Source organism: Meles meles, chromosome 8, assembly GCF_922984935.1.
Source record: "Meles meles chromosome 8, mMelMel3.1 paternal haplotype, whole genome shotgun sequence".
NCBI classification, from domain to species: Eukaryota; Metazoa; Chordata; class Mammalia; order Carnivora; family Mustelidae; genus Meles; species Meles meles.
Window position 1 is genome coordinate 105,542,013 of NC_060073.1, and position 8,899 is coordinate 105,550,911.

The following is an 8,899-nucleotide window of genomic DNA, read 5'->3' on the forward strand; positions in this document are numbered from 1 at the left end:
CCCTTCTGATTACACTTCCTCATTCAAGCGCCAAGGGGACTCAGAGGCCGGACCGGATGAGTCCATGAGTGGAGTGCCCTGAAAGCTTTCTCCCCTTCCTGAACTTTTAGGGCCACAAGCACAGAAATACAACCCTGAAAAGGGTGGGGAACAGACAAAGGGTATGAATATTCGGCTCACAAGGATATTGAACTGCTAAAAGGACAGAGGCCTTCAAGAATGGGGAAGGGATATGAGGGAAGGAGAAAAAAACTTTTTGGGTCTACCTTTAATCTCCTGAGGTTAAGATTCCCTACAGAATCATATCAACAAAAGCTAATGCAAGTCAGAAAAGTTACCTTTATTTTTTGGAGGAAGAGAGACTCTAACACTTCCTGACAATTCTGAGACACCTCCACCAGCTGCTTCATGCTCCTTGGTTGTGTTTTCTGCGTAAGAGCTAAGGGCTAATTATCTGTACTGACTTAGGCACACAGTCTGGTCTCCTCTCAGCACTGTTCTGGGCTTTACTGCTTAAGGAAATGAACTATTAGCTGTTGCTAATACATATTTTATTTTTGCAATGCATAGTTTAGTAAAGCTTAATAACCCAAAAATAAAAATAGCACATTTAGTGCTGGAATTCACAACACTCCTTGAGAGACTTTCCCCTCACTTAACCACTGCATAAGCTTAACTGTTACCCCTAATTCACGTAGAGATGCTAACAATTGTCTCATTGTTGGCTGATCACCACCCTACCTCTAACCTAAGGTACCCCAAGGTCCAGAGGCATGCAAGAAGTATAGTGAGCTCTTGTCATTTTCTGTCTTTGAAACATCCTCTTTTTTCAACATGACACCCTACATTTTTCCTTTGGGGATCCATCCCATCCTCTCCATGTGTTCAGAAGAGGATGGCCTCACTCACTAGCTCCAGGAATGAGCATATAAATCTGGCCTGGCCAAAAAGAACGCATCATACTTGGGCCAAAGTGACTGACTGAGGAGTGGGCACAAGACCCTAACAAGGTCTATCAGAATCAATAAACACCCAGCTTCGGGCCTTTGGCTGAACCTACAGAAAAGGGAACTATTTTTTTCTGCTTGGTAAGAAAGGGCAAGCAGGGTAAGAAATAAACCTGGAATTGCCATCTTTCCACCATCTAGAAGAGGCCTAGCCCCAAACTAAGTCAAGATAGAGGAAAACAGTGTTTAAAGATGGAAAGAGAGTCTTTCAGTTATTTAATATTTTATTTATTTGACACAGAGAAATCACAACTAGGCAGAGAGGCAGGCAGAGAGAGAGGAGGAAGCAGGCTCCCTGCGGAGCAGAGAGCCCGATATGGGGCTTGATCCCAGGACTCCGGGATCATGACCTCAGCCGAAAGCAGAGGCTTTAACCCACTGAGCTACCCAGGCGCCCCTCTTTCAGTTATTTAAAAAAAAAAAAAAAAAAAAAGCCAACAGATTTTCCTATACTGTGTAAGCCAGTTTGAATGGGCTTTTAAAAACAGCCTGAGGGGCGCCTGGCTGGCTCAGTCAGTAGAGCATGCAACTCTTGATGTCGGGGTTCTAAGTTGGAACCCCATGTTGGGAGTAGAGATTACTTAACAATAAAATCTTAGGGACGCCTGGGTGGCTCAGTAGGTTAAGTGACTGCCTTCGCCTCTGCTCATGATCCCAAGGTTCTGGGATTGAGTCCTGCATTCAGCTCCTCGTTCAGTGGGGAGCCTGCTTACCCCTATGCCCGCTGCTCCCCACCCCACCCCACCGCTTGTGTGTCCTCTCCTTGAGAAATAAATAAATAAATCATCTTGGGGCGCCTGGGTGGTTCAGTCAGTTAAATGTCTCCTTTGGCTCAGATCATGATCCCAGGGTCCTGGGACTAAGCCCAGCATCTGGCTCCCTGTTTGGTGGGGAGCCTGCTTCTCCATCTATGTCTCTCTCCACCTCTTTTTTAAGTGCTCTCTCTCTCTCCAATAAATAAATGAAAACAAACAATACAAAGGAGATGCGTTATCTGCACCTCTACAAGAGGTAGAAAAGCAGCAAGGTGAAAGTCAAGAATACAGAACATATGAAAAGATAGACTCCTAAGACTATCAAGACAAATAAACAGGATTTATGATAATAAATGGCATTATTTCCTCCTTTCTCAATATTACACTGTTACATTATAAAAAGACGCTGGGGTGCCTGGTTGGCACAGTCGGTTAAGTGTCCAGTGCTTGGTTTCAGCTCAGGTCATGATCTCAAGGGTGTGAGACGGAGCTCTATGTCAGGTTCCACACTCAACTGTAGTCTGCTTAAGACTCTCTCTCCCTCTCCCTCTGCCCCTTCCTGCTGCACGCACATGTGCACTCTCTAAGACAAATAAATCTTAAAAAAAAAAAAAGTTAGCTTCCCATTACATTTAATAATAGGATTTATTAACTTCCTACGTTGTATTCCTAAAGCAGACCTCTACCTTGCTAGATAGTAAGCAATCTGAGTACAATTTCATATCTGATTAGTTTTTTTTTCTGTCTGGAATTATGTATCACAATCACAAAATCCCAAATAAATCTTTATTAAATGATTCAATCTTACATGTTATTACTCCTGACCTCCTTTGAAGGCACCCATGATCCTACTTCAAGGTAAGGGCTTTACTGTGTGTCTTGGGTTGCAGTAGCAGGTCAAGCTTCTGGGTCAGACACTTGAGGCTCTTTGGTATCTCAGGATGTGTAGAATAGAGATCGGAAATAATCTCTTGTCATCTCTGCTATATGTCTTTTTGAAAAACAAAAAATAAAAGTTTCTGCCTACCATACTAAGTTCATCCTTCTCATATGAACTTCAAATCTGTGAACAAACTATTTTCATAGTCCAATACTGTGTAACCACTTATAGAAAAGTTTCACAGAAAAAAGGAAGAATGACCACTTGATGGGAACCTTTGCGGAGATGTCAGTATAGATACGTTCAATGGTCTCACAAATGTAATACCTAGATATCACCCACTCCAACAGGTCTGATGAAATGGAAGCCTGATTTTTTAAAAAAAATTTTATTTGTTTATTTGACAGAGAGGGACACAGCAAGAGAGGGAACACAAGCCGGGGGAGTGGGAGAGGGAGAAACAGGCTTCCTGCTGAGCAAGGAGCCCGAGATGGGGCTCGATCCCAAGACCTGGGATGATGACCTGAGCCGAAGGCATATGCTTAATGACTGAGCCACCCAGGTGCCCCAATATTTTGTCTGTCTTAATATTCAATGTCACCAATTACTTATAATCTCTTATTTTCCACTGCCATACAGAGATACAGCACCATCTTGTTGTCAGTCTTTGGGATGGTGCCACCATCAAAACCTTAGGAGCTTTTGGATTTGATTACTTAAAAAAAAAAAAAAAAGATTTTATTTATTTATTTGAGAGAGAGAGAGAGATTGCACAAGAGCATGAGCCAGGGGTTGGGGGGGGGGCACTGGGAGAGAGAGAAGCACACTCCCCTGAGAGGAGAGCCTGAACTGGGGCTCCCTTTCAGGACCCAGAGATCATGACCTGAGGCAGTCTGACACTTAACCAACTTAGCCACCCAGGCGCCCCTGAGTTGATTCCTCTTTAATATGTCCTACTTAAAAGCACATTTCACTCTGATATACTCACTGCAAGGGTCTACATCTACAATAGCTATTTACTTCCAGTCCTACAAAATCCTCTCACCCTCCCTACTGCCATTCACTCTTTTGTTTATGAACAGTACTGCTAATCCCTAAGGACCATTGTTAGCTCTTAAAGAGGAGAGCACACAAATGTTTTAACATCAGACTTGGTATTACTTTTAGGGAAATACGTAGAATACTTCGTAAAATTGGACTGGCAAAATCATACTCTAGTGAAGCATATTTTTTAAGGTCTCTGTCCTGGTGAGACATTAAACCAAGAAGGAATTAAAATGTTTTCAATGTTATATGTTCCACCTCAAAATTCTTTCACGTCTGGCTAGAATGGTAACAGATCCTAACAACACATCAACAAGTTAGAAGGATCTCCTCAAGACAAAAAGCCAACAGCATTCTTTCCTGGGTCCCATTTTATCTCAGGAGGGTTCCCATAGGAGACCAAAATAATGAGACTAAACGAGTCCTTGCTCTGGGAGTGAAAAACTGATTCCAAAGAGAAGACCCATCAAATATAAGCTCCTGACTGCGGTTACTCAATCTTATCAGTGTCCTCCACGACCTACTGGTGAGGGAGCACGAAGCACAGTGCCAGGAAGAGTTTTGAGTAGTGAAATGATCACCTGCCTTAAGAAATGTCAATATCTTGCCATATGTATTCAATTGGTTTCACTGCTGCGACTCGTGCTTAATTCCCCCTTCTGTGACATCTGGCTGTTTGTTGTTTACGCTTTGCATTTCATCTCTCCAGGTTCCATAAGGGATTCCTGGCAAGGAGGGAGACCCACCCACTCGGCGCTCATTTTAGAGAAAGGAAGTCAAAGATAACCTAAGGCCAGCATTCTGGCCTTTTCCTGGAGGGGAATGGCAAAAGGGGGAGAGGTGCCAGAAGCTGGGGCACCGTAAAGGGGTCCCAAATCAGACAGGTCGAAGTTCACGAGGGAGAGGGTCAAGGGTCAGGAAGGCACAGGAGAAGCAATTTTGGAGGCAAGAGTGCAGAGACTTGGAGTGGCATTCAGCTAGGAGAAGAAAATCTCGTCGCAAACTCAACGATCCCCTCCCGTCAAGCTATTTCCTCTTACCAGAGCCTGAAGGGCCAGCAGCGACGACACGGTAAGTCTCAGGGCCCGAAGGGTTCCCACTTCCGACTCAGCAAGGCAACCGGAACTTACATCATGATCAGGCGCCGGGCCTTGTGGAATCTCATCCGGGCGCCGGAAACAGGGTGTGCCCCTCTGCGATGGGAACCGGCGCGCAAACACCCTCACGGCGCACGCGCTGGCTGGCTGGGCGGGGCGGAAGTGGCCGGAAGTGGCCTTGGGCTCCGGCCGGGCGGGTCGGGGGCGGATGGGGGCGGATGGGGGCGGATGGGGGGCGGGGGCGGGTGGGGGCCGGGGGCATGGGCGTGGATGGTTTGGAGTTTGGTGAAACACTAGGCGGTTTTTGAAATCTGGTGTATTGCGAGGGGCCGTGACTTGGTGATCCTGGGCGCTGCTGGCAACCTCTGTGGCCTTTTGCTTTCTATTTTTTCCGTCCAGTGACATGCCTTTTTGAAGCAGCTTCTGTTACTCTTCATAGATTATCATTATCTCTGAGGCAACAGCAACAAGAGTAACAGCAATAACACTAATAGAAAGTTTTGAGCGCCTGTTAGGTGTCAGGAAGTGTGCTAAGATATGCTAGCGTTGGCTTTCAGTTGTATCTGTGAAGCGGTGACAACATGCATGGTACAAGGTTGCTTTGAGGCATACAAAGGCAGTGAAAGCAGCATACTTTTCAAGAGAGCAAGTGAAAAGACAACTCATAGAATGAGACCAAATATTTGTAAATCATATGTCTGATAAAGGATTAATGCCCAAAATATATAAAGAACTTCTACAACTCAACAACAAACCACAGTGTGATTAAAAAATGGGCAATGGACTTGAAAAGACTTTCCTTCAAGGAAGATATACAAATGGCCAATAAGCCCACGAAAAAGATGCTCGGCGACACTAATCATTATGGAAATGCAAACTGAAACATGAAATAATACCTCACATCCTTGAGGAAGTCTATTAACCAAAAACAAAAACAAAAAAAAAAAAAAAAGAAAATACGTGTTGGTGAAGAGGAGGAGAAATAAGGAACCCTTGGGCATTGCTGATAGGATTATAAAATAGTGCAGCACTTTCGGACTCAAACAGATATTTGTACATCAATGTTCATAACAATGTTATTCATAATAGCTAAAAGGGGGAAACCAATCAAAATGTGCATTGACAAATGAATGGATAAACAAAATGTGGCATATACATACAATTGACTATTATTTAGCCTTAAAAGGCTGAAATTCTAATACATGCCACAACATGGATAAACCTTGAAAACATGTTATATGAAAAAAACCAGACACAAAAGGACAGATATTGTATGATTCCACTTATATGTTGTACCTGGAATAGGCAAATTCATTGGGATAGAATAGAATAGAGGTTACCAGGGTCTGGGGGAAGGGAAGAATGGAGAATTATTTTTTAATGAGTACAGAGGTTAAGATGATGAAAAAAGTTCCCGAAATGGCTGTGGTGATGGTTGCACAGCATTGTGATTGTATTTAATGCTGCTGAATAGTACACTTAAAATATTTAAAATGGTAAATTTCATGTTATGTGTATTTCGCCTCCCACCCGCCTATACACCCACACACAGCACTGCGCAATCTTTGAATGCTTGTCTTGTTCCAGCATTATGCTAGTTTCTGAAGATACATTAGTAAAAAGTACACAAGTCTTTCCTGCTTGGAGCTTACAGTCTGGTGAGGGTGGAGTGGTAACACCATTTAAAATTAATGGGCAGGGGGCGCCTGGGTGGCTCAGTGGTTTAAGCCGCTGCCTTAGGCTCAGGTCATGATCTCAGGGTCCTGGGATGGAGTCCCGCTCAGGGTCCTGGGATGGAGTCCCGCGTCGGGCTCTCTGCTCGGCAGGGAGCCTGCTTCCCTCTCACTCTCTCTGCCTGCCTCTCTGCCTACTTGTGATCTCTGTCTGTCAAATAAATAAATAAAATCTTTTTAAAAAAATTAATGGGCAGGGGGTGCGTGGGTGGTTTAGTCGCTGAGTGTCTGCATTTGGCTCAGGTCATCTCGCAGGGTCCTGGGCCTGAAACCCACATGGCCTCCCTACTGGGCAGGAAGCCTGCTTCTCCCTCTCCCACTCCCCCTGCTTGTGTTCCCTCTCTCACTGTCTATCTCTCTGTCAAATAAATAAAATCTTTTAAAAAACCCCCCAAATCAATTGGCACAAGATGGATAATTCAAAAAGTAGTTCTGGAATGACTGGGTAGCTATGCAGGGTGCAAGTTAGTATGTTAGGCCTTTACATTAAAATTGATGGATCACTCATTTAAATGTATAAAATGAAACCATAAAAATGTCAGAGGAAGTCATAGGAAAACTTTTTAAAAATAATAATCTTCTAAAAAAAGAATTTTATTTCTTTATTTGAGAGAGAGAATGAGCAGTTGGGAATGGCACTCCCCACTGAGCAGGCAGTCCAATATGGGGCTGGATCCCAGAACCCTGGCATCATGACTTGAGCTGAAGACAGATGCTTAACTGATTGAGCCACCCAGGCGCCCCTGAAAGAATAATCTTAAATTGGGGAAGACCTTTCTAAATAGGAGACAACCTAGAAGGTACAAGAGACCAGCGAATTTTACTATATGCAGATAAATAAAATGTACACAGAAAATCAATCATCATCAAGTCAAAGAACAAATACCAAAATTGGAAAAATATCTGCAACTAATATCACAAACAAAAGATCTAGTTTCCCACATATGTAAAGGGCTGTTGCAAGTCAATAAGAAAAAGATAAAAGAATATGACCCTATATATCATGAGAAGGAAAAACACATGGTTCACTTCTATTTTTTATAAGGAAAATGTATATTAAAACTATACTGAGATGCCATGTTTAACTTATCAGATTGGCAAAGTTAAAAAAATATGGAGCAAAAAAGCACTCTCAATTATTGTAATTGGGAGTAACCTCCATGAAGTGCAATTTGGCAATATTTAATAAAATTACAAGTGCAAATACATTATGGCTTCCAAATCTCATTTATTTGTATTTGTTATGAATTGTCCTAAGTATGTTCAAAATGACATCTGTCAGCAATAAAACTATGAAACTTTCAAAACTATAAAAGGAAGACATAGGAGAAATCTTTGTGACCTTGGGTTTGGCAAAGATTTCTTAGGCGTGATACCAAAAGCACAATCCATTAAAAAAATGGGTAAAATAAGCTTCATCAAAATTAAAAATTTTTTGGCTTCAAAAGTCACCATGAAGAGAATGAAAAGACAAGCGACAGACTGGTAGATGTATTTGCAAATCATATATGTAATAAAGGACTCGTATTCAAAATATGAAGACCTCTTTGAGTTCAACAGTAAGACATACAAACAACCCAAATTAAAAAAAAAAAAGATTTAAAATAGACATTTCACCAAAGACAAAAGAATGGTGGACAAGTACATGAAAAGATGTTCAATAACATTAGTTATTAGGGAAATGCAAATTAAAGGTACAATAAGGTACCATTTTATACCTAGGAGAATGGCTATACTAAAAAAAAAATAAGGTAACAAATATTTGGAGAAATAGAAACCCTCATCCACTGCTAGTGGGAATGTACATGGTACAGGGAATTTCTTAAAAAGTTAAACATAAAAAAAATTTAAAAAACATAAAAAAAAAGTTAAACATAAATTTGTCATAGAACCCAGCAATTCTTCACTCCTAGGTATCAACTCCAGAGAAATGAAGACATGGTGTCCACAAAAAGATTAGCATGAAAATGTCCAACACATTGTATAATTAGCAGCATATTGTATGATTCCATTTATATGAAATGTACAGAAAAGGCAAATTTGACAGAAAAGAGATTAGTGGTTGCCTGGGGCTGAGATTGGGAACAGGGAATGACTGCAAACAGCAGAAGAAATCTTAAGAGGGTTATGGAAACGTTCTAATGATTATGGTGATTACACAGCTGGGTAAATTTTGTAAAAGTCACTGAGAACAGGGGAAATTGCTTAAAATGACTGAATTTTATAGCATGTAAATTATATCTCAATACAATTATTTTTATTTTTATTTTTTGAAGATTTTATTTATTTAGCAGGGAGAGACACAGCAGAGAGGGAACACAAAGCAGAGGGAGAGGGAGAAGCAGGCTTCCCTCTGAGCAGAGAGCCCAACCAGTGGCTCGGG

The 8,899-nt window shown here is 41.9% G+C and overlaps 1 protein-coding gene across 1 annotated transcript in view; it reads right to left on the bottom strand.

Annotated features, from left to right (window-relative positions):
- UBE4A (ubiquitination factor E4A) overlaps nucleotides 1-4,908 on the bottom strand; it is a 41,051-nt gene extending 36,143 nt beyond the window's left edge. The window contains exon 1 of the mRNA XM_046015189.1: nucleotides 4,727-4,908. The gene's annotated coding sequence lies outside the window, so the exon portion shown is untranslated. The remainder of the gene's footprint in view (nucleotides 1-4,726) is intronic.
- Between the last annotated feature and the right edge of the window lie 3,991 nt (nucleotides 4,909-8,899).